At 49.8% G+C, this 20,692-nt stretch overlaps 1 pseudogene; it reads left to right on the forward strand.

Moving 5' to 3' along the window:
- The first annotated feature begins 594 nt into the window (after nucleotides 1-594).
- LOC140857589 (UDP-glycosyltransferase 73B4-like) lies at nucleotides 595-2,153 on the forward strand (annotated as a pseudogene).
- Nucleotides 2,154-20,692: the final 18,539 nt, after the last annotated feature.

Here is a 20,692-nt window from a genome sequence, read left to right on the forward strand (position 1 = left end):
CCACCCTACCATGTCTGACCAAATCCACACCCTCATTTAATTGTCCAACCTTATCTTATCTGCACGTTAAAAACAGTTGTCTGTTGTCGACTTCTTCGTGGTAGTACATGAATCCACCGCTGGATTCTCCACCCCCCAGGCTTTGAGGTCTCCTACAATGCCTAACCGGCCTATCCCACTTCTATTATCTGCACACCAGAGGAAGCTTATCTGCTACGTGGATATCGATATTAAGATGGAAATTATTGATTATTCTTGTTGTTAACAGAACAGAAGCTATGCTGATGAAGTGCTCCATTTACCATTGCCAATAATGTGAAATTATTAATTATTTCAATTGATTAGCTTGTAATTTAAAATTCACGATTGTTGAGAAGTCTTGCCTTTTAAATGTTCAAGTCTTGGTTGGAGGAACTCTCCATGTTCCTTCACTCTAATTGGCTAGTTTGGAATTTGAGGAACTATGCCTCTTCAGCATTGAGTCTTGATTGGCAGCATTATCTATCTGCCGTATAGGTGTTGGTATTAACTATGAAAAATTATTGATTGATCTGATTATTTTGATTTACAAATTAAAATTAAAATTAATTATTTTAATTTGTTAGATTGATGTTTGAGGACGCGGCCCGTGTCCTCCGCGTCACACTTGTCACCACCCCGGCCAACTCCCCCTTCATCCGCCACCATTCCCTCCTGCTGCCACCCCGCTGTAGACATCCTCACCCTCCCGTTCCCCCACATCGACCCTCTCCCCCCAGGTGTCGAGTCCACGGACGGCCTCCCCTCCCTCGATCTCTACCCTGCTTTCCTCCACGCCACCGCCCTCCTCCGCCGCCCCTTCCAACACCTTCTCACCCGCCTCCTCGGGGGCGCCGCTCGTCCCCCCTCTGCCTCATCTCCGACTTCTTCCTCGGCTGGACCCTTCCTCTCTGTCGCCGCTTTGGGCTCCCCCGCCTCGTCTTCCACGGCATGTCCGCCTTCTCCATGGCCCTCTGCAAGTCCCTCTGGGTCCACCAACCCCACTTCACCTCAGCCGCCTCCGGCGACCACCGCCTTCCCATCCACGTCCCCGGCACGCCCCCTTCGCTCCTTCTCACCTTAACCGAAGTTCCCGACGCGATCCGCAATGCGGCCAACACGGACGACCCGGTGACTCAGTACCTCAACGAGCTAGTCGACTCGGACATCAGCAGCTGGGGCATGGTCGTCAACAGCTTCGCCAAAGTGGACGGCGACTACGTCCGGCTCTTGGAATCCTTTTATCGCGGCGGGGCCCGCGCCTGGCTGGTGGGCCCTCTCTCCCTCTTCGCCGCTCCCGAGTCCCACGTTCACGAGTGTTTGAAATGGCTCGACGGAAAGGACCGGGGCTCGGTGGTCTACGTCTCGTTCGGGACCCAGGTGCACGTGCCGGAAACGCAGCTTGACGAGGTGGCCCACGGGCTCGTCCAATCGGGTCACAACTTCGTCTGGGTGGTTCGCTCAGAGTCCTGGGTCCCGCCCGATTGGGTGGAGAAGAGGGGAAGATAGTACGAGACTGGGTCCCACAGAGGGATATACTGGGACACGTGGCGATCGGAGGGTTCGTCAGCCACTGTGGGTGGAATTCGGTCCTGGAGAGCTTATCGGTGGGGGTGCCGATTCTAACATGGCCGATGATCGCCGAGCAACAGCTGAACGCGAAGCACGTGGTGGAGCTCCTGGGCGCCGGCGTGCGTGTGGGCGGCGCAGAAGCAGGTGAAATTATAGGGAGGGAGGAGGTGGCCAAGGGAGTGAAAGAGGTGATGGGGGGAGGTGAGAAGGGTGGGAAGGCGAGGGAGAGAGCTGCCGAGCTCCGGCGGGTGGCGGCGGCCGCTGTGGCAGAGGGTGGGACGTCGGACCGGGCGTTGGAGGAGCTCTTGGAGGAGCTCCGGAGGGCCAACAGCAATGTTGTCCGCGAGTTTTGGAAGGAGGAAGATCAGGCGGTGGTGGCGGGTGAGGCCAAACATGCTGAGTTGCATCAGGATGGGATTCCAATCGCGTGATGGTGGTTTTCCTTTTTTTTTGTTGGGTAAAGCATGACAGTGGTTTGTTGAAATTTGGATTTGTAGCATGATCTCGTAGCGTGACTTTGTTGTCTTTTATGTCATACGGGAGGGAAACGGTGCTTACTTTTACCGTTGATTGAATATATATATATATATATATATATATATATATATATATATATATATATATATATATATATAGACACACACATACACATGCATACATACATACATAATATAAAAATTTTATGAGACAATAAAATTTACATGAAGATAAAATCATTGATGCTGTCAAAGATCTTATCCAACCCATCGAATCAACCTATAATAATAATATGTAATTACCTGCGATCTGTAATCAGAAAAAAATCAAGCCAAGCTAGATGTGCTCTCAGCATTACTTCGTCGAGTACAACCAGATCCGGATGGCACCTGAGGACGAGGAGCATACGACTTTCGTGACCGCCAAGGGCCTCTACTGCTACAGAGTAATGCTCTTCGGTCTGAAAAACGTCGGGGCTACTTACCAGCGACTTGTCAACAAGGTCTTCAAAGACCAAATCGGGCGCAACATGGAAGTGTACGTGGACGACATGCTGGTGAAGAGTGCACAACTTTCAGATCACGTGCGGGATCTCGAAGAAACCTTCTGCACTTTACGACGACACCGGATGAGGCTGAACACAACTAAGTGTGCCTTCGGAGTGACCTCGGAGAAGTTCTTCGGGTTCCTCGTTTCGCAGTGGAAAATCGAGGCCAACCCCGAGAAAATCAAAACGATTATCGACATGCGCCATCCTGACACCAAGAAGGAGGTGCAATAACTCAACGGAAGGATCATCGTGCTCAGCCGATTCATTTTTCGATCGGTCGAAAGATGCCTCCCGTTCTTAAAAACCCTGAGATAGATGAAGCATTTCTCTTGGCCGGATGAGTGCCGACAAGCCTTCGAGGAACTGAAGAAATACCTGACTTCTCCGCCCCTACTTGTGAGGCCGGAGGTCGGGGAGGTTTGTATCTCTATTTGGCTACCTCCCCGGAGGCAGTTAGCTCGGTGCTCGTCCGAGAGAACGAGAATCGAGTCCACCAACTGATATATTACGTTAGCAAAGTGATTCACGAAGTCGAGACCCGGTACTCGAAGGCAGAAAAAATGATATTTGCTCTGGTCATTTCAGCACAGCGGCTCCGCCCATACTTCCAGGCGCACGCTATCGTGGTCCTCACCGACCAACCCTTGAGAGCAATCCTGCACCGCCTTGACACGTCAGGACGGCTGGCGAAGTGGACTGTCAGACTGAGCGAGTTCGACATTAAATACTGGCCGCGACCGGCTCTAAAAGCCCAGGTTCTAGCCGACTTTGTCGTGGAATGCCCGACGACCGACCGAGCGTCGGGAGAAGGAAGCCCCGAAGAGGTTGGGACCTCCGAATGCGACCCCGATTCAATCTGGGTGCTGCACATCGACGGAGCCTCCAACGCTCGAGGGAGCGGGGTTGGGTTCCTACTCACCAACACAGAGGGAGTGGTTACCGAACACGCCCTCCGATTCGACTTCAAGGCCTCCAACAATCAAGCCGAATATGAAGCGCTCGTCGTAGGCTTGGGGTTGGCACTGGGGCTCGGGGTCGACCGTCTCAAAGTTTTCTCCGACTCTCAACTAATCGTTGGACAGGTCAAAGACGAGTTCGAAGCGCGGGATCCGACCATGGCCAAATATCACCAAAAGGTAAAAGATCTCGTAGCACCCTTCAAGTACTTCGAGATCTTCCACATCCCCAGGTCGAAAAATGCTCGGGCTGACGCGCTTTCCAGGCTCGCGACATCCGACTACGGCACCTTGGGCCGGACATTCATAGAAAGTCTTGAACAACCGAGCATCGACAAGGTCGAAGAGGTGCTACAATTGGCGACAGAGCCGAACTGGATGGATCCGATCGCTCAGTACCTGACCGACAGATCTACCCCCGAAGACCCCGCGGAAGCCAAACGACTCTGGTGGGCGGCTTCCCAATATGTGATGATGGACGGCCGATTATACAAAGGTCATTCTCCCTTCCCTTGCTGAAATGCCTGGGGCCGGCCGACACGGACTATGCCCTCAGAGAAGTACATGAAGGAATCTGTGGTGATCACTTGGGGGGCAAATTTTTGACCTACAAAGTCCTGCGACAGGGTTACTACTGGCCCACCATGAGGAAGGATGCAGCTGAGTTGGTTCGAAAGTGTGAGCCGTGCCAAAAGTATGCCAACATACAACACCGACCCGCCAGCCAGCTCACTCAGGTAGTCGCCCCATGGCCCTTCGCCCAGTGGGGAATCGACATACTCGGATCCTTTCCTCCGGCACCTGGCCAAAGGAAGTTCATAGTCGTCGCCATCGATTACTTCATCAAGTGGATGGAAGCCGAGCCTCTGGCGTAGATTACCGAGCGGAAGATGGAGGACTACGTTCAGAAGTCCATCATCTTCAGGTTCGGATTGCCGCACACCATTATCACCGGCAACGGATGGCAATTCGACAACCAGGACTTCAGAGACTTCTGTGCGAGATTTCGTATCACGCACCGACTAACCTCGTTTGGGCACCCACAGTCCAACGACGAAGTCGAGGTGACCAACCAAATCATATTGCATGGACTCAAGATCCGACTGAATGAAGCCAAAGACCTCTGGGTCGAGGAGTTGAACTCCATCCTGTGGGCATACCGGACGACACCCCGTATCCCGACCGGAGAATCACCTTTGAGTTTGGCATACGGGACGGAAGAGATGATACCGCTCGAGATCGGACTACCATCGATTAGAGTCGAGCAGTATCAAGAGCCAGACAACTCCGAGTGTCGGAGAGCCGATTTGAACCTCTTGCCCGAACTCCGACGCGAAGCACAACTCCGAATGGCTTCCTACCAACAAAAGGTGGTCCGATATTACAACGCCAAGGTCAAACCAAAGCTTTTCAGGCCTGGGGACCTAGTCCTGAGAAAGGCAGAAGTCTCGAGGCCTCTTGACCAAGGGAAGTTAGCTCCGAACTGGGAAGGACCCTACAAAGTAGCGGACACCTACGGACCGAGGGCTTACCGACTGGAGACTCTAGAAGAGAGCCCCATTCCCCGGACCTGGAATGCCGACAACCTGAAGTTGTACTACCAGTGAACTGTATCCACTCACTCGAAATACAAATTCAGTTTCAAAACTTCGGAGTCTGGAATCTCGACTCTTCGACTGTGGGTCGGCACTCACCAAGAAGTGCGAACCCCCGACGTCCCGATGTGAACTTGACGTACCACTGGGGACCAATGGTCCGATCGCCGACAATGCATCGGATGCTTAAAAGGGCCGACATATCCACAACAGCGGGAGTTACACTCCCTCTACAGTCAAAATCCCAGGCAAAACGATCGGCTGACTCACCGACTCTGCCTCGGCCAAGAAAAGCAGAACGCCAACACGACCAATGTCACGTTCGCAACTTACCGACCAGGTCACGATCGATCGAAGGATATTCGGCTCACCACTGATTATCACATGACGCTACGCAAGCACCCGACCTAGGTTTGGGTAATGGGAATCCGACTTGTCATCGCTTCCCCGACTAAACGCGTCGGACGCCATTCGACTAAGCGTCTCAAGCGACATTTGACTATCAGACCATATGAAATGATCCGACCATCGGATCATGCCCGGGGGTCGGACGACCTTTGACTCGACGAACATGCCCGACTCACGATCGGGCGACAGACGTCCGACTTAAGCCCTCGATCATCGGATTATACGACGATCAGGAGGCTGATCCAAAGTCGGAATTCGTTCTGCCTTCGCGGCGGCGCGTGTTACCGAACGTCCTAACTAGTCTGTCGGGCTAGCGACTTATGCATTCAAAAGTATCCCACGGCACATGAAGGAAGAGAGACATACAAAGGAAAAGAGTCCAAGTTGAAAAAACTTTGACTTCGATTTCATTAGAAGTTCGGGCTAAGTTTACAAAACTAGACCAAAGCCCAAATACAAGTATGATAAACAGAAGTAAAGAAAAATAAAAGACCGACTAGTCCTCAGAATCGGCCTCTTCCGCTGGATGAAGGTTGGGGATGGCCGGCGAATCTACTCGGGCGTCGGGAGTCGGAGCCGCTTGACCTTCGGTAGCCTGATCCGCGTCTGCTTCGGCTTCCGCTATGGTGGTGCGACCTCCCAGCGATGGGTCGGCCGTCTCCTCCACAGCTGGGGCCTCCGACTCTGGCGGAACGATGCTGCCAAGGTCGAGCTTCGGGTACAAGCCCCGATTGGCTTCCCGAGCATCCTCGTACCCCACTCGGTACGAGAGGAAGCCGCTCTCCAGAAGTTCCTCTCGGTACTCTTTCGAGTCGTGGAAGTCTTCTATAGCTTGACTCATAGCCTCCTTCATCGACTCCGCTTCCGCCCTCGCGATGACTGCGTCGGCCTGAGCGATGGACAGACTTTCTTCGACCTTAGCAAGGTTCCCGAGGCTTACTCGGAGCTGCTCGCGTTCGGCCCTGAGCTCCTTATCGAAGCTGTCCCTCTCGTGACACAGCCGACGGACGGTTCGGGATTTCTTCTTGGCATCATCACGGGCCGACTGTAGCTCGATCTTCGAAGTCGCCAAGGCGCCTGTGAGTCGGGAGACCTCCTCAGTAAGACAGAGATCTCCCCCTCAAGCCGGGCCTCCCTGTCGATCGACTGCTGCAGTTGGTCGACCAGTATAGCTTTATCGGCTTCAACGGCTGCGGCCTTATCCTTCCAGGCTGCACGCAGATCGCCGAATCTGCGGTATCCGACCTCCAGCTCGGATATATTGTAAATCAGCTACGAGAGGCGAAACCGACCGTCAGAAGGCCGAACTTATGAGAAATGATAATGAAAATAGAGAAGAGGAAGACTTACCCGGATCATGGTCGGGTAAAACGAAGACAGCATGTCGGAAATCCGCTGATTCTTCATGGCCTCAATGTCGGCCGAAAGGATGAGCGCCTGGCATAGCTTCCTGGCCAAGTCGTGGTTGGCCAGGGCCGACGCTCCGTCGGACAGTGGAGAGTCGGTCGACCCTCCACCACCGGTCGACCTTCCTTCATCGCCGGACGTCATCGGGGCCTTCCCACGGGCGGACATCCAGGCCCTGATGTCGGAGAAGGATGGTATGCTTGAGCCTGACTGGGTCCCCCCCGAAGGTGCGGCAGCAGCAGACGCGGATGGCTCGGGCTCGCGCGCCTCCTCCCGAACCTCCTCTATCGGCTGAGCAGCCGGCACTTCCTCGATCGATCCCTCGACCGCACGTCCCTCCGACGAGGCTGCTCCCTCGGCCGATGGTCCCTCGAACAGGACTTCGACAGGCACTGTCGGCGCCGAAAGTGCGATGACAGGCTCCGCCTCCGCCCCAGCCGGCTCGCTCGGTGGAGCCACTTGAGGCCTCTTAGGAGGCCACGATGGTCCGGCCCCTTGCACCGGCCTCTTTCGCACGGCGTACTGCCGGACGTTGGCCGCCGTCAGTCTCGCCCTCGGTGGCGTATCTGCAGACAACAGATGGTCAGCACCCAAAAAGAAAGGAAGAAAGCAAGGAGGGGGAAAACAGAAAGCGAACCTAAGCGAGGGACCAGACTGAGACCGACGTCGTACAGGGCCTGCTCGGTGACGAGCTCCCTCTGCTTCGGCACCGAAATATCTTTCAGACGGTGGAAGTCTTTTCGGTCCCCAACTTCCACCCGACTGTTCTCGTTCGGTTGGGTTCGGGGGTTCCCCCAATGGACAGAAAACCCCCAAGGAATGGAAGAAGAGACAAAAAAGAATTGGTTCTTCCATCCATGAACGGACGACAGAAGACCGATGATGAAAGAAAGCCCCTTCTGAGGGTTAAAGTACCATCACTCTCGGACTTTAGGGTGGGGTCGGAGGATAAAAAATGCTCGGAAGAGCGAGATCCGAGGGACAGTCGGCAAAAGCGGACACAGCAGGGCAAAACTTACTATTAGCCGAACCGAGTTCGGTGCAAGTTGTGCCGGACATAGTCCGTAATAGTCAAGGACGTTCCGGATGAACTCCGAGACCGAAAAGCGAAGACCGGCCCGGAGGTCCTCGACGTAGAAGGCCACCTGACCCTCGGGCGGGCTGTTGACCCGACTGTTGGCACCAGGGGCGAACAGCTGAAATTGCTCCAGGATGCAATATTGCTTCCGGAGCCGATCGACGTTTGGCCCCGAAAGTGAAGAGACCTCCACCTCCGAGGTCGATCGAGGATCGTCAGTCGGGTCCCCTGACCGACCTCCTCTTGGAGATGTTCTAGCCATGGACCAGAACAGAGAGCAGAAAGTGGGAAGAAGACGGGCAACGACGGCAGGCCCCTAAGAAAAGAAAAGGGACCTCCAAAGAGGGGAGAAACAGAGACGGTTACCTGGAGCTGGGGACCGCACGGGCAGAGTCTCGACAGTAAATGGAGAAAGTGAAAATCTGGACGCAGGCGATCTTGTATATATAGTGCCCCCCGACGGTCGAGATGGAAGCACGACCAATGAGGAACTCCCAGATCGCACCACGTGGTGACATCCGGGCCATCTTTCAGCCCGACGGTTCGACGCACCCATCCTCAGATCGAGCCACGTCACCTCCATCTGCTCGAACGGATCCGACCCAATGGCCACCTGCCACGTGGCGAAGGGGCCGTGACGTTTCGCATCCCCGAAGGGGTGGCAGGAACGACGGTTTTCGTTCCCAATGTGGCAGGACATCTGACACCGACGGGACATCTGACATCGATGGGACATCTAACACCGATGGGACGTCTGACACCGATGGAATGTCTGACACCGATAGGACGTCTGATACCAACGGGACATCTGACACCGATGGGACGTCTGACATCGATGAATCGCCTGGCACTCATGAGATGCCTGACACCGGATCAGCCGGCGGTGCGGTCGTCAGATTCGGGACTTAATGCGATGGGAATCCACTCCTTTCACCCGATGCTGCCGCCCATACAAAGACATTGGCCAGCGCACCATCCGACTCAGGAGTGGAGGGGGCAACTGTTGGGGTATACCGACCGACCCCACTCACGCCGACTCACCGTCGGGCCTACATGATCGGCGCCCGACTCTGCCGACCGACGGCAGCCGTCGTCGACCGACCGAATATGCGTCGGTCGGGCAGACCCTCTTCGCTCTCGATCGGCCGAACTATGGAGCCCGATGCCCGACTCCCACAACGCGCCCAACGGACTGTCGGAGGGTTCCCGGGCTTCCGCCCGACGCCCCTCAACCAACCGCCGACCTATAGTCGGTCGGCTCCTCCAAACGCCGTACGACTGCTAGAGGCTGCTAGTCCTGACACCGGCATGCGGCACAGCCGCCTTGGGGCATTATCCCACCTAAGGCATGGGTCAACCCTAGTGATTTGACAGCCCCACGGTGATTTGACAATCTCACGGTGGCTCTGACAGTCCTCGATGATTTGACAATTCTTCTATTGTCTGCACCATTAATGACGGCGCCATACCACGCACCACTATATATATATCGAGGAAGGCAACAGTACCAGGAGGTCCTTTCGAACCCCCTGAATCCCTCCTCCCTCTCTCTCTCTCTCTCGCCCTCTCTCGTTGAGTTTCATAATTCTAGTCTACTGTTGCCTATCTCCTCTCTGACTTGACCGTCGGAGGGTCCCCGCTGGAGTCACCTCCGGTTAGTATGGATTTCTTTTGCAGACGCTCGTTCCCGACGACCATGCGATGAGGAGATTGGCCGCAACAGATTCCATAACCACTATAAACATAGTCCATACTATGAATGTCTAACATACTGAATATTAGAAGCATCTGCAGATAAGAGTAGTCTACCCCATAAGTCAAAATTTGTCGGAGAATTATAGTGAAAATCACCATCAAGAGCAATATGAGCCATATGGTCCGCCATCTGGTTAGCTTCTTGAAGTACATGCAATGCTCGAAAAGATGAGGGAGATTGCTTCCAACAAAATATATCTCGTATAAAAGGACTAGTATTATATTTAGATGGAAAATTAAGCCAAGAGATCACAGTTTCAGAATCCCCTTCCAGTATGACATGAGCACAATGGAATTGCTACATAGCATTCTGTCACGCCCCGAACCCAACACCCGAGTCGGATACGTGATGGCCGCACACTCCTTAGAGCAAGCCCTAAAGAATATGCAAGGCCAAATTAAATCATTACAATCTTATCAACCATAATATTTAATTTCAACAATAATTCATAAAACTTGCATAATTACAATTAACATTCCTTCAATCCTCTGATCAAGTATCAACGGTACTCTATCTATGCATCCGCTCACTCACAAATTCATACCATAGCCAACCATGGACATCTTGTAACTCTGAGAAGAAAAAGAAAGATGAAGGGGTGTGAGCTTTACAGCCCAGTAAGAATTTCCATATCACACTGATATAGTAATATAGTCTGAAAATAAGGATAAGCAATAAAATATAAAATCTCATGTTCAATGTCCAGAATAATGCAAACATTCATAAATTTTCTGTCTTGTCAAAATAGATGCATCATCATATGTTAACAGGTAAAATACTTTTGTTCAACAATTATCTCATGTCTTATCTTTCATTTCTCTTTTCATAATCACATGATTTTTAACAGTTTCCTTCTGGCTCTGGACTATCCAAGTCTATACCTCAGTCATCATCCGGATCGAATCCATTTAAAAAGTCTTTCAAGACTGTCCCAGGATGAGCTCCTGGCCGGCTGTCCCACGTACCAAAGTCCGTGAGAGGCTGTCCCAGGAATAAGCTCCTGACGGGCTGTCCCGGCATGAGCTCCTGGCCGGCTGATCCACCTGTAAGCCAGTGGGGGCTGTCCCAGGCATAAGCTCCTGGCGAGCTGTCCCAGGTATAAGCTCCTGGCCGGCTGTTCCATATGACAAGGCTAGTCCATACCATATATCTCTTTCTTTTCATTTAATCATTATGTGTTGATTTCATCAATCAATTTTGTCTTGCATTATGATCAATTCAGATATGTCATATCCATATAATCATGCCATCAATCTCTGATACATATATATTGATATAACATACTCATGCTCAAAATCAAATAACAGTATCTCAGGTATAATAAATTCATCGATCTCAAATCCGACGATGCAAAAACCAACGATGCAAGACCAATAGTAAAATAGCATATATAATAGTGATCATGTACAGGGATTCTTACCTTTACCGGTGACTAATCCAAACACAGAAATCAATGTTCTTCTTTGATTTATGAATTTTTTTAACAAAATATTTCACTCGATATCATTTGTAGATGATCATCTCTTCGTAACCCTGATCAATATAAAAATCACATATGGAAAAAATTACGAATAATCGACCTGATAACACAAATCTAGGATCTCTCTTAGGATTAACCAAAATTAGGATTTACCTAAGTACCTGGATCCTCCACTGATCCATAAGACTTCTAGAGAGAGAAAATCCATGAAGAGAGAGAAAATTCTAGAGAGAGAAAGTAGAGAGAGAAAGTGGAGAGAGAAATCTTCGTATCCTTCAGATGAGGCAGTCATGGTCGGGATCATCAGAGGTCCTATCAGGGTGACTCAATATGAATCAAGTGTTACAATTTCGAATAGAATCGGACTGGGATCAGATCTACCGTACGAATTTCGGAGCAATCTCAGGTCATCTTATTTTCATCTCAATTTTATCCTTGGGTTCATGATGCAATCAGAGAGAGAGAGTAGAAAGATTCTAGAGAGATAAAATCTGTAAAGAAAGAGAAAAGTCTAGAGAGAGAATCTAGAGAGAGAAAATATAGAGAGAGAAGGTAAAGAGAGGAGAGAGAGAAAATTTTCTCTCTTCTTCTTCTTATTTTATTTTATTTTTTTTTCTCTTTCTCTTTTTTCTTTTTTTTTCTTTTTCTTTTTCCTTTTTCTTTTCTTTTCTTTTTCTTTTTTTTCTTTTTCTTTTCTTTTCTTTTCTTCTTCTTCCTTTCTTTTCTTCCCGCGGTTTCCTTTGGCTGAAACAGGGGAGGACCGTGAGGTCCCCCCCCGGTGGCTCGGGCTCCGATGGAGTGGCGGTCTGGCCGGAGATCCAACAATGGCCGGCGATGGGGTTCGGCCGATGGCTCTTTTTTTTTCGAAAAACAGGGGATCCGTCCCCTTTCTTCATGAACTCCGACCATTGGCCGGTCGCCGACGGCCAAGGCTTTCAGGGAAGGAAGAGAGATATATGGGAGTCCGGTCTCGGGGATGGGACACCGCAACCGGCGGCGCCGGTGGCCGAAAAAGAGAGGAAAAGGTCCAGTCGAAACAGAGCAAAACAGGATTCACTATTTTCAAGGATTTTCCGACGATCCTGACGACCGACGAGGAGTTTAAAAACATGGAAAGAAAGAGAAGAGAGAGAGAAAGAAAGATTGAACCCTTACCTGAACTCCGGGGGCTTCTTTGACCTTCAATTTTCGGCGAACACGAGAAGAGGCTGCCGCGGCTTCTTCGGAGAAAAGGAGAGAAATCGGGCTCGAAGATCACCGGTAAAGAGTCTTGAGAGAGGGAGAGGCTTATTTATAGGAGATCCTAGAGTTCTAAAAGGCCTAGAGTTCTTCTCCGATCGGGATTCATCGGAGAAGAAGACTCCTTTCGGGAGTCCTCCTTCCGTCTCTTTTTTTTTTATTTATCTGGGTTATTACATTCTCCCCTCCTTAAAATAATTTCGTCCTCGAAATTAAGTTATGTTGTTCTAGATACCTATTTCAAAGTATACATTCTTCATGTCATTCTCAAGCTTACAATAATATCTTATATATTATTTATTTCTCATGATCTTCCAACAAATTTTATATGTAGACTCTCATCTTAAAAAAAATATCAATCTTCTATATCAGTTTAAGTAACAATATTAATTTTTTTTTAAAAATATGAGATCTATATTAGAACTTTCTAAGTTTGAACTAATACCAGAATTATCAAGCTGTTAATAAACTTGAGATATCTAAAATTTCTTGGCATTATCTACAATGAAACAACCTACTGACAAAAATTATCAGGCTATGATGATCAGATTAGATCAAAATTTCTAGCATCCTTTCATTATCAATAAAATATTTTCTTATTTGCAACTAATGTATTCCATCATAACTTTTGATTTAAAGGATTAATATTTCTAATCAATTCAGACCATTACGCTTTTGCTGCGCACTCTGATCTCAACTTACCAAATTATATAAGTCTATCAAAGATAATATATCCTTATATGTTAGATCAATTCAAGATAGATCCAACCTTCAAATTTCATATAAGACTTAGGGCAAAATTTTAAGTTTCTTTATCTTTACTACCTTCGGGTATAGCATATAAAAATTAAATCTTGATCCACTTTTTATGTTTGAAATCATTGCATAAATTTCATCATAACCTGTATATCATTCTCTGACAAAATAATTTTTTTCTTTTTTAATTTAACAATAATATCAAAATACTTGTGAACCACTTAGAAAGGTAAGCTTTTGACTTGAAATTCAATATAACTTGAAAGATCAAGGAATCATATTCAGAATATGATATTTGAGTAACCAAAGATTTCACCAAGATGTGTATCTCATATTCTCATAATAAAATTCAAGAATATTTTTTATTTAAAATTAAATTTTATATATGATCCTCTTATACGTTCAGTGTTCAAAAATATTTCTCTCTCATATGATGAAATTTTTTTTTAAACCATACCCTAATTAACTTTTTTTTGATAAATCTAAAATTCATAATATATTAGACAATTATCATCGAAATTAAAAAAAATATTATGATCTTCAATCATATAAGTCTTACATTCCAAAATCATCTAGTATACTCAATATAACTTATCAATACCTCCCACTTCATTCCAAGGTCAACTCTTTTCATACTTAGGTCAACCGTACTAATTGAAATCTAAGATATAACTCGTCAATTCTATTATAGATATCATATGCCACTTATACATAAATTTTATCTTAATATCTATTGATTCGAAATCTAAATATTGAATCTTCTCTTTTATATCTATCATGTTCCTCATGATCATAACCTAAGTTTAAATATCACTAAAGTTACGATTCTGAATAATTATAACCTTAAACTCAAATACCACTTAAATCATATTTTCTAGTGATCATAACCTAAAATTGTAATATCATTCTATTACATCATTAATGATTATAACCTCAGACTTTAATATTATCTATCATACTCTATTGATTATAATCTTAAAATTTTGATATCACTTATATGACAATCCCTAGTGACCTTAAACTTGGGCTCTAATATTGTTCTGTCATATCCTAATCACTTGTATCATTGTCTCCGAATAAACGTAACCTAAGCTCTAAGCTCAAATGCCACTCTGTCACATCCTACTGATCTTACATAAAGTTTTAATATCTCTTTATAATCTCTGGTGATCTCAACCTAAGCTCTGATATTATTCTATCTCATCCTATTCATTTATATCGTAATTTTCAATGATTATAACCTAAGCTCTAATATCACTCTGTCATATTCTAATCACTTATATCATAATCTCTAATGATCATAACCTATGCTCTGATACCATTCTGTCATGTCCCGAACCCAACACCCGGGTCGGATACGTGATGGCCGCACACTCCTTAGAGCAAGCCCTAAAGAATATGCAAGGCCAAATTAAATCATTACAATCTTATCAACCATAATATTTAATTTCAATAATAATTCATAAAACTTGCATAATTACAATTAACATTCCTTCAATCCTCTGATCAAGTATCAACGGTACTCTATCTATGCATCCGCTCACTCACAAATCCATACCATAGCCAACCATGGACATCTTGTAACTCTGAGAAGAAAAAGAAAGATGAAGGGGTGTGAGCTTTACAGTCCAGTAAGAATTCCCATATCATACTGATATAGTAATATAGTCTGAAAATAAGGATAAGCAATAAAATATAAAATCTCATGTTCAATGTCCAGAATAATGCAAACATTCATAAATTTTCTGTCTTGTCAAAATAGATGCATCATCATATGTTAACAGGTAAAATACTTTTGTTCAACAATTATCTCATGTCTTATCTTTCATTTCTCTTTTCATAATCACATGATTTTTAACAGTTTCCTTCTGGCTCTGGACTATCCAAGTCTATACCTACTTCCGAGTTTGAATTTCGAATGAAGAAAGTACAAAGAGACTGGCACAGCCGAAGTTATCCCCTCGAATTCTGCGCACGACTGCCTCCAAATATTTTGGCATTAAATGTGCGCGTGCTGGAGTCTTTTCGAATCGGGATGATACGAAGGGACTCTTCGAAATTTCCGCAGGTACACTGGCCCAGGTACGGTGCAATAATAGTCCTGCCAACCATCAGTCGCTTTCTGCCGCATACCATGGTGTGTGGGATACGTGTCGAGCGCGGGCTGGCCAGGGGAGATTCGCGGTCATTATAGCACCGGATCCCAGGGTCTATTTAAACCCGCGCTCCCGCTTTTGGGGCCCTTACCCTGCTTCAGAGTTTCAACAGTGTCTGCCTTCCCTTCGAGAGCCCTGATTCAGTTGAGATCTTCTCGAGCCGTAGGCGCCCTCCAAATCGTCCCTGTCTTCGTCTCTCTGGTTCCTCAGAGCGATCTAGGTTAGTTCCAGCACCTTCATCCTTCTTCCCGCCGCTTAGGGACCTCTTTTTTGCCATTGTTTTTGTATTCCTCCGAGTTAATTTCCTGCGACCCCTCGCCCTTCATCTTGTCCATCTTCTTCGGGATCTTTGGAGCCCACATTCGAAGCTACCCAAAATGTCGTCCGGCTCTTCCGCTCCCAACAGTTCCGGGAGTTCTTCCGCCTCGAACCCCCAGGTCCCCTGCTCTGTAGACGAACCCGCGTCTGGGGCTGGGCTCCGCCCAATTTTTGCATCGGGCGCCATTCCATGTTTCCTGACTCCGGAGGAACTCCTTCTGATAAGGGTTCAGTATGGAGTTCCTCCGGAGTACGACCTGGAGCTGCCTAGCCCTTCTGGTCGGGCTAGCACTCCTCCGTCCGGTCGTTTTTGTCTATATCAGGAGGCGTTCCGTGCCGGGCTTCGGCTTTCACTTCCTTCCTTTGTAGTTGCCCTCTTCCACTTCTTAGACATCTCTTTGGCTTCTGTGGCCCCGAATTCTTTTAGGTTTTTGATAGGATTTCTCTCCCTCTGTCATGTAGTCGAAGTCCAGCCGTCCCTCTCCCTATTCAGGCACTTCTATACTTTCAAGCGCCATCCTTCGACGAAGGACTGGTGGTACTTCTCCCCCCAGTTCGGCAAGAAGGGGTTGCTGAAAGGTGCCCCTTCTTCAATCCATAATTGGAAGGGAAAATACCTCTTCGTCCACTGCCCGACCTTAAGGCTGGGCCTGCCCCCTTGGGGCTCTCTGAGGGATTCTGTCCGTCGGGCCCCCAGCCTAGGGGAGGATGACCTTCAGGCTGCCCGAAAGCTTCTTGCCTACTCCGCTCCTTCCCTTCCCAATCTTCTGAGGGAGCAATTTTTGTTCAACATCGGCCTGAGCCCCCAGGATCCTGCGAGTACTTCATCTCTCCCCTTATTCCCTTTTCTTCTGTCCCTTTTCTTTTTCTTCCTCTTTCTCTTTTTTTTTTTTTTGACTCTTAATTGATCGGTTTGCTTCTTTTTCTTCCTCCCCCCTCCCTCTCTTTTTTTTTTTTTTTAAAAGGAATGGACGCCGAAGCAGCGCGGATGCTCGCCAGGAGCCTCAGGACCCACAAAAGGAAGGAAGTCGCGACCTCCGGATCGGCGAAGAGGGCCAGAGCGGAGGAGTCGAGCTTGGCCGCACCCGCCCAGACGGCTCCAGCGATTGACATTCCCTCGGATGCCGAGGCAACGGCTCTCCGGGCCTCTTCGAGGAGTCCGCCGATCGGGGCCCCCGATTCGGGGGTCCGCTCCACAGAGGCGCCCGTGGCCGAGAGGGGGAAGAGAAAGAAATCGGTGGCCCGCAGGGCGAGTAGCCGCCGAACTGCCGCTGACGAGTCCCTCTGCTCGGAAGAGGGGCCAGAGAATCCCTTCAATGACAGAGACCTGATCAGGCGGTTGATCGACGGCTGCATTCTGCCTGACGTCGTCGAGAGGATCGACCGCGCTGATCCTGAGCAGCGGGCCTGGGACTCTTTGGGGTCCTTCTTTGAGGTAAGCGAATCTTCATTTACCTGGCTATTAGGACTTTGTTCTGATCCCCTAGCCGCCCTTGCAGATTGGGCACCAGCTCCTCACCAATATCGAGGCGGTGAACAGTGCGAGGAGGGACATCCTCCAGGTGGAGGAGCGCTGCCGGGCCGAGGTTGCTCGCCTCCAAGCAAAGACGGTCGAAGTAGCCGCCCTCCAAGAGGCCCTGGAAAGAGAGAAACAAGCCCGGGAGGAGGAGAGGCAGACCTTGGAGGAATCGGCGAGAAAGGCGGAGGCCGAGGTCGCCAATTTGATTGAGCAGACTCCAGTCCTGGTCTCGGAGGCCAGGGCCCTTGCGGTAGAGGAATTCAAGGCCTCTGCGGAGATGAGGGACTTGAAGGTCCAATTCGGCCAGGAGGCGTTCATCAAGGGGTTTGAGCTCTGCCAAGAGAAGGTGGCCAGAAAATTTTCGGAGCTCGACCTCAGCTTCCTAGGCGAGGAGTCCGAAGATGAGGTCGGTCCCTCACCAGCCGCCACTGCTGTTGCCGCTCCCTTGCCGGGGACGCCGAGTTCTCCAACCCCCACCCCCGAGGTCTGAGACCTCCGACCTTGTATTTTTACTTCATCGTAATTTTTTTTTCCTTCTTGTTTTCAAAAATCATCTGATCAATAAAGTTGAATTTCTTGTCGTGGGTGGCTTCTCCCTCTTTCCCTTCTTCTCTCTGCTTTTCTTCCTGCGATGAGTCGTGTTTTAACGCTTTCGCCTTCCGATGGCAGTGTTCTGCGGAAGCACTTCTCCTTCCCTTGGGGATCCCGCTGAAATCGACGATCCAGCGGCTGAAGAAGGAGGTCCTTCACCTGACAAAGAAGTCGAAGAAGATGGAAGGCGAGCTTCGCAGGTTGAGAGAAAGTCATTCTGAAGCCACCGCGGAAGCCACCAACTTTCGGAATCACCACGTAAAGGGGGTCATGGAGTATAGCCGGAGGAAGGCGGATTTCACGAAGGAGCTTGAGGAATGCAAGAAGAGCGTCAGCGACCGAATTTGGGCTCAGGCCGCCAGGATTAGCGCCCTCAAGGTGGAACTGTCAGCCGCGAAGGGGAAGATCGGCCAGCTGGAAGGAAGTTCGTCCCGGCTCTTGGCCCGGGTCGACGGCGACCAGGAGTGGTCGAAGAAGGTCTCCGACCATCAGCGGCAGCTTCAGGATGTCGAGGTGAGCCATGACGTGCATCGGGCCAGCTGGCGCAGGCAAGTGGAGGAATATAGAGGGAGACTCAGGGCGGCGGCCGATGAAGTCGCCCGTCTCCAGAGGCAGCTGGCCAGCAGGGTCCAGCTTACTTCCGTCCGGGATTCTGATGAGCTCCAGTCCCTAAAAAGAACCGTTGAAAGGATTTCTGTCGCTCTTGGGGATAAGACAGTCGAGCTGCAACAACTGAAGATTCAACTGGCATACGAGCAGCGGGCCGTCGCGGACGCGGAGGCAGAATCTGAGGTATTGAGGAAGAGGCGTCGAGAGGCGGAGGCCGAGAGCCAACGACTTCGTCGGGTGCTCCAGGACGCGCTGCAGAAAAGGAAAGAGCTAGAAGAAAAAATTGAGAATCTGAGGCAGTCCTGGATGAGGGGTGGAGCAGATAAATCTAGGTCGGAGGGAGCAGAGCCTCCTTAGAGCTCTCTTCGTCCTTCCATCCTTTCATGTGTATACTTCCCTTTTTGTTGCTTTATCCCGCTTTTGTCGTTTTGCTTTTCTTTCCTTGGCCTCCCGGGCTTTGTAGCGTGTATTTTGAAAATGGAATGAAAAGGGTATTTTGTGTTACCTCGCCCGCGCGTTGTACTAACTTGTCGTTCGCCGAACTCTTCTTGTCGCTCGACTTGTCTGATGTAGACGTCGTCGGGAGGTGCCTAGTCGTCGATGCGTTAGCTTGCCTTTCTCGTCGTGCATGGCCGCGAGTCCGAGCTTGGCCGTCCGGACTCCGCATTACTTTGGAGATGTCGCTATCCTCCTAACCTCATCTATTTCCGCCGTAGCTCGTCACCCTTTCTTTTTAATTTTTCTTTTCTCCGAGTGGGGGCCCTCCCCTCGCTTTTTACGGGGTTGCGTAGGAGCGAGGAGGTGCCATTGAAGGGCTTTTTCCTTTCCCCCGGTCTTGTTGGGCGGCCGGGTCTCGCCATCATCAGGACGAGGTTCTTCTCCCGTTCCCGCGGGGCACGTAAGGGCCATTGCCAGGACGGGCGGAGTCTCCCTCGCTGCAGAAGTCGTGGGTGGAGCCCGGCTCCCATAGGAGTCTGGGTGGAGTCGTCCTTGGTGTTGTGGGCGGAGCCCGGCTCCCGTAGGAGTCCGGACGGAGTCTTCTTTGACATCGTAGACGGAGCCCGGCTCCCGTAGGAGTCCGGGCGGAGTCTTCCTTAGCGTCGTGGACGGAGTCCGGCTCCCGTAGGAGTCCGGGCGGAGTCTTCCTTGGCATCGTGGATGGAGTCCGGCTTTTGTAGAAGTCCGGATGGAGTCTTCCTTGGCGTTGTGGATGGAGCCCGGCTCCCGTAGGAGTCCGGACGGAGTCTTCCTTGGTGTCGTGGATGGAGCCCGGCTCCCGTAGGAGTCCGGGCCTTCTACTTTGCTCAAGCCAGGGCGAGGTTCTCCTCCCGTTCCCCGACTTGGCCGTGGGGGCGCGTTACGGCGCTGTAAGGCCTCTCCCCCCATCCGGTCTAAAAGAACCGGGCCTTTGACTTTGCTCATGTCAGGACGAGGTTCTCCTCCTGTTCCTGACATGGCTGTGGGGGCACATTAGGGCGCTGTAAGGCCTCTCCCCCCATCCGGTCTAAAAGAATCGGGCCTTTGACTTTGCTCATGTCAGGACGAGGTTCTCCTCCTGTTCCTGACATTACTGTGGGGGCACATTAGGGTGCTGTAAGGCCTCTCCCCCCATCCGGTCTAAAAGAACCGGGCCTTTGACTTTGCTCATGTCAGGACGAGGTTCTCCGCCTGTTCCTGACATGGCTGTGGGGGCACATTAGGGCACTGTAAGGCCTCTCCCCCCATCCGGTCTAAAAGAACAGAGCCTTTGACTTCGCTCATGTCAGGACGAGGTCCTCCTCCTGTTCCCGACATGGCCGTGGGGGCACATTAGGGCGTTGTAAGGCCTCTCCCCCAATCCGATTTCGAGATAGTCGGACTTTCATTTTAGGTATGTTAGGATGGGATTCTCCCCCCCGCTCCTAACATATCTTTGTTTCAGGCGTTTGGAGGGGTCATATCCAGTCGCGACGAATCCATGTCAGATGGGAAGAGTACGTCAAGTAGAAAGAAATTTAGATTCAAGGTGAAATCGTAAGTGATACATTTACAGATTTTTTGAGTTCCACGGTTGCGGGAGGTCTGCTCCTCCTTGAGGCCCTCCGGTGATGGAGTCGATGGTCCCGATGGGGGGCCGGTCTCCAGGTTGCTCCTCCCTTCTTGGCGGTTCAGGCTGTGGAAGGGCCCTTGGCCGATCTCCTCTACCCTCAGGTCTGCGTCGGATGAAC

This window comes from Elaeis guineensis, chromosome 4 (genome assembly GCF_000442705.2).
Source record: "Elaeis guineensis isolate ETL-2024a chromosome 4, EG11, whole genome shotgun sequence".
Taxonomy (NCBI): Eukaryota; Viridiplantae; Streptophyta; class Magnoliopsida; order Arecales; family Arecaceae; genus Elaeis; species Elaeis guineensis.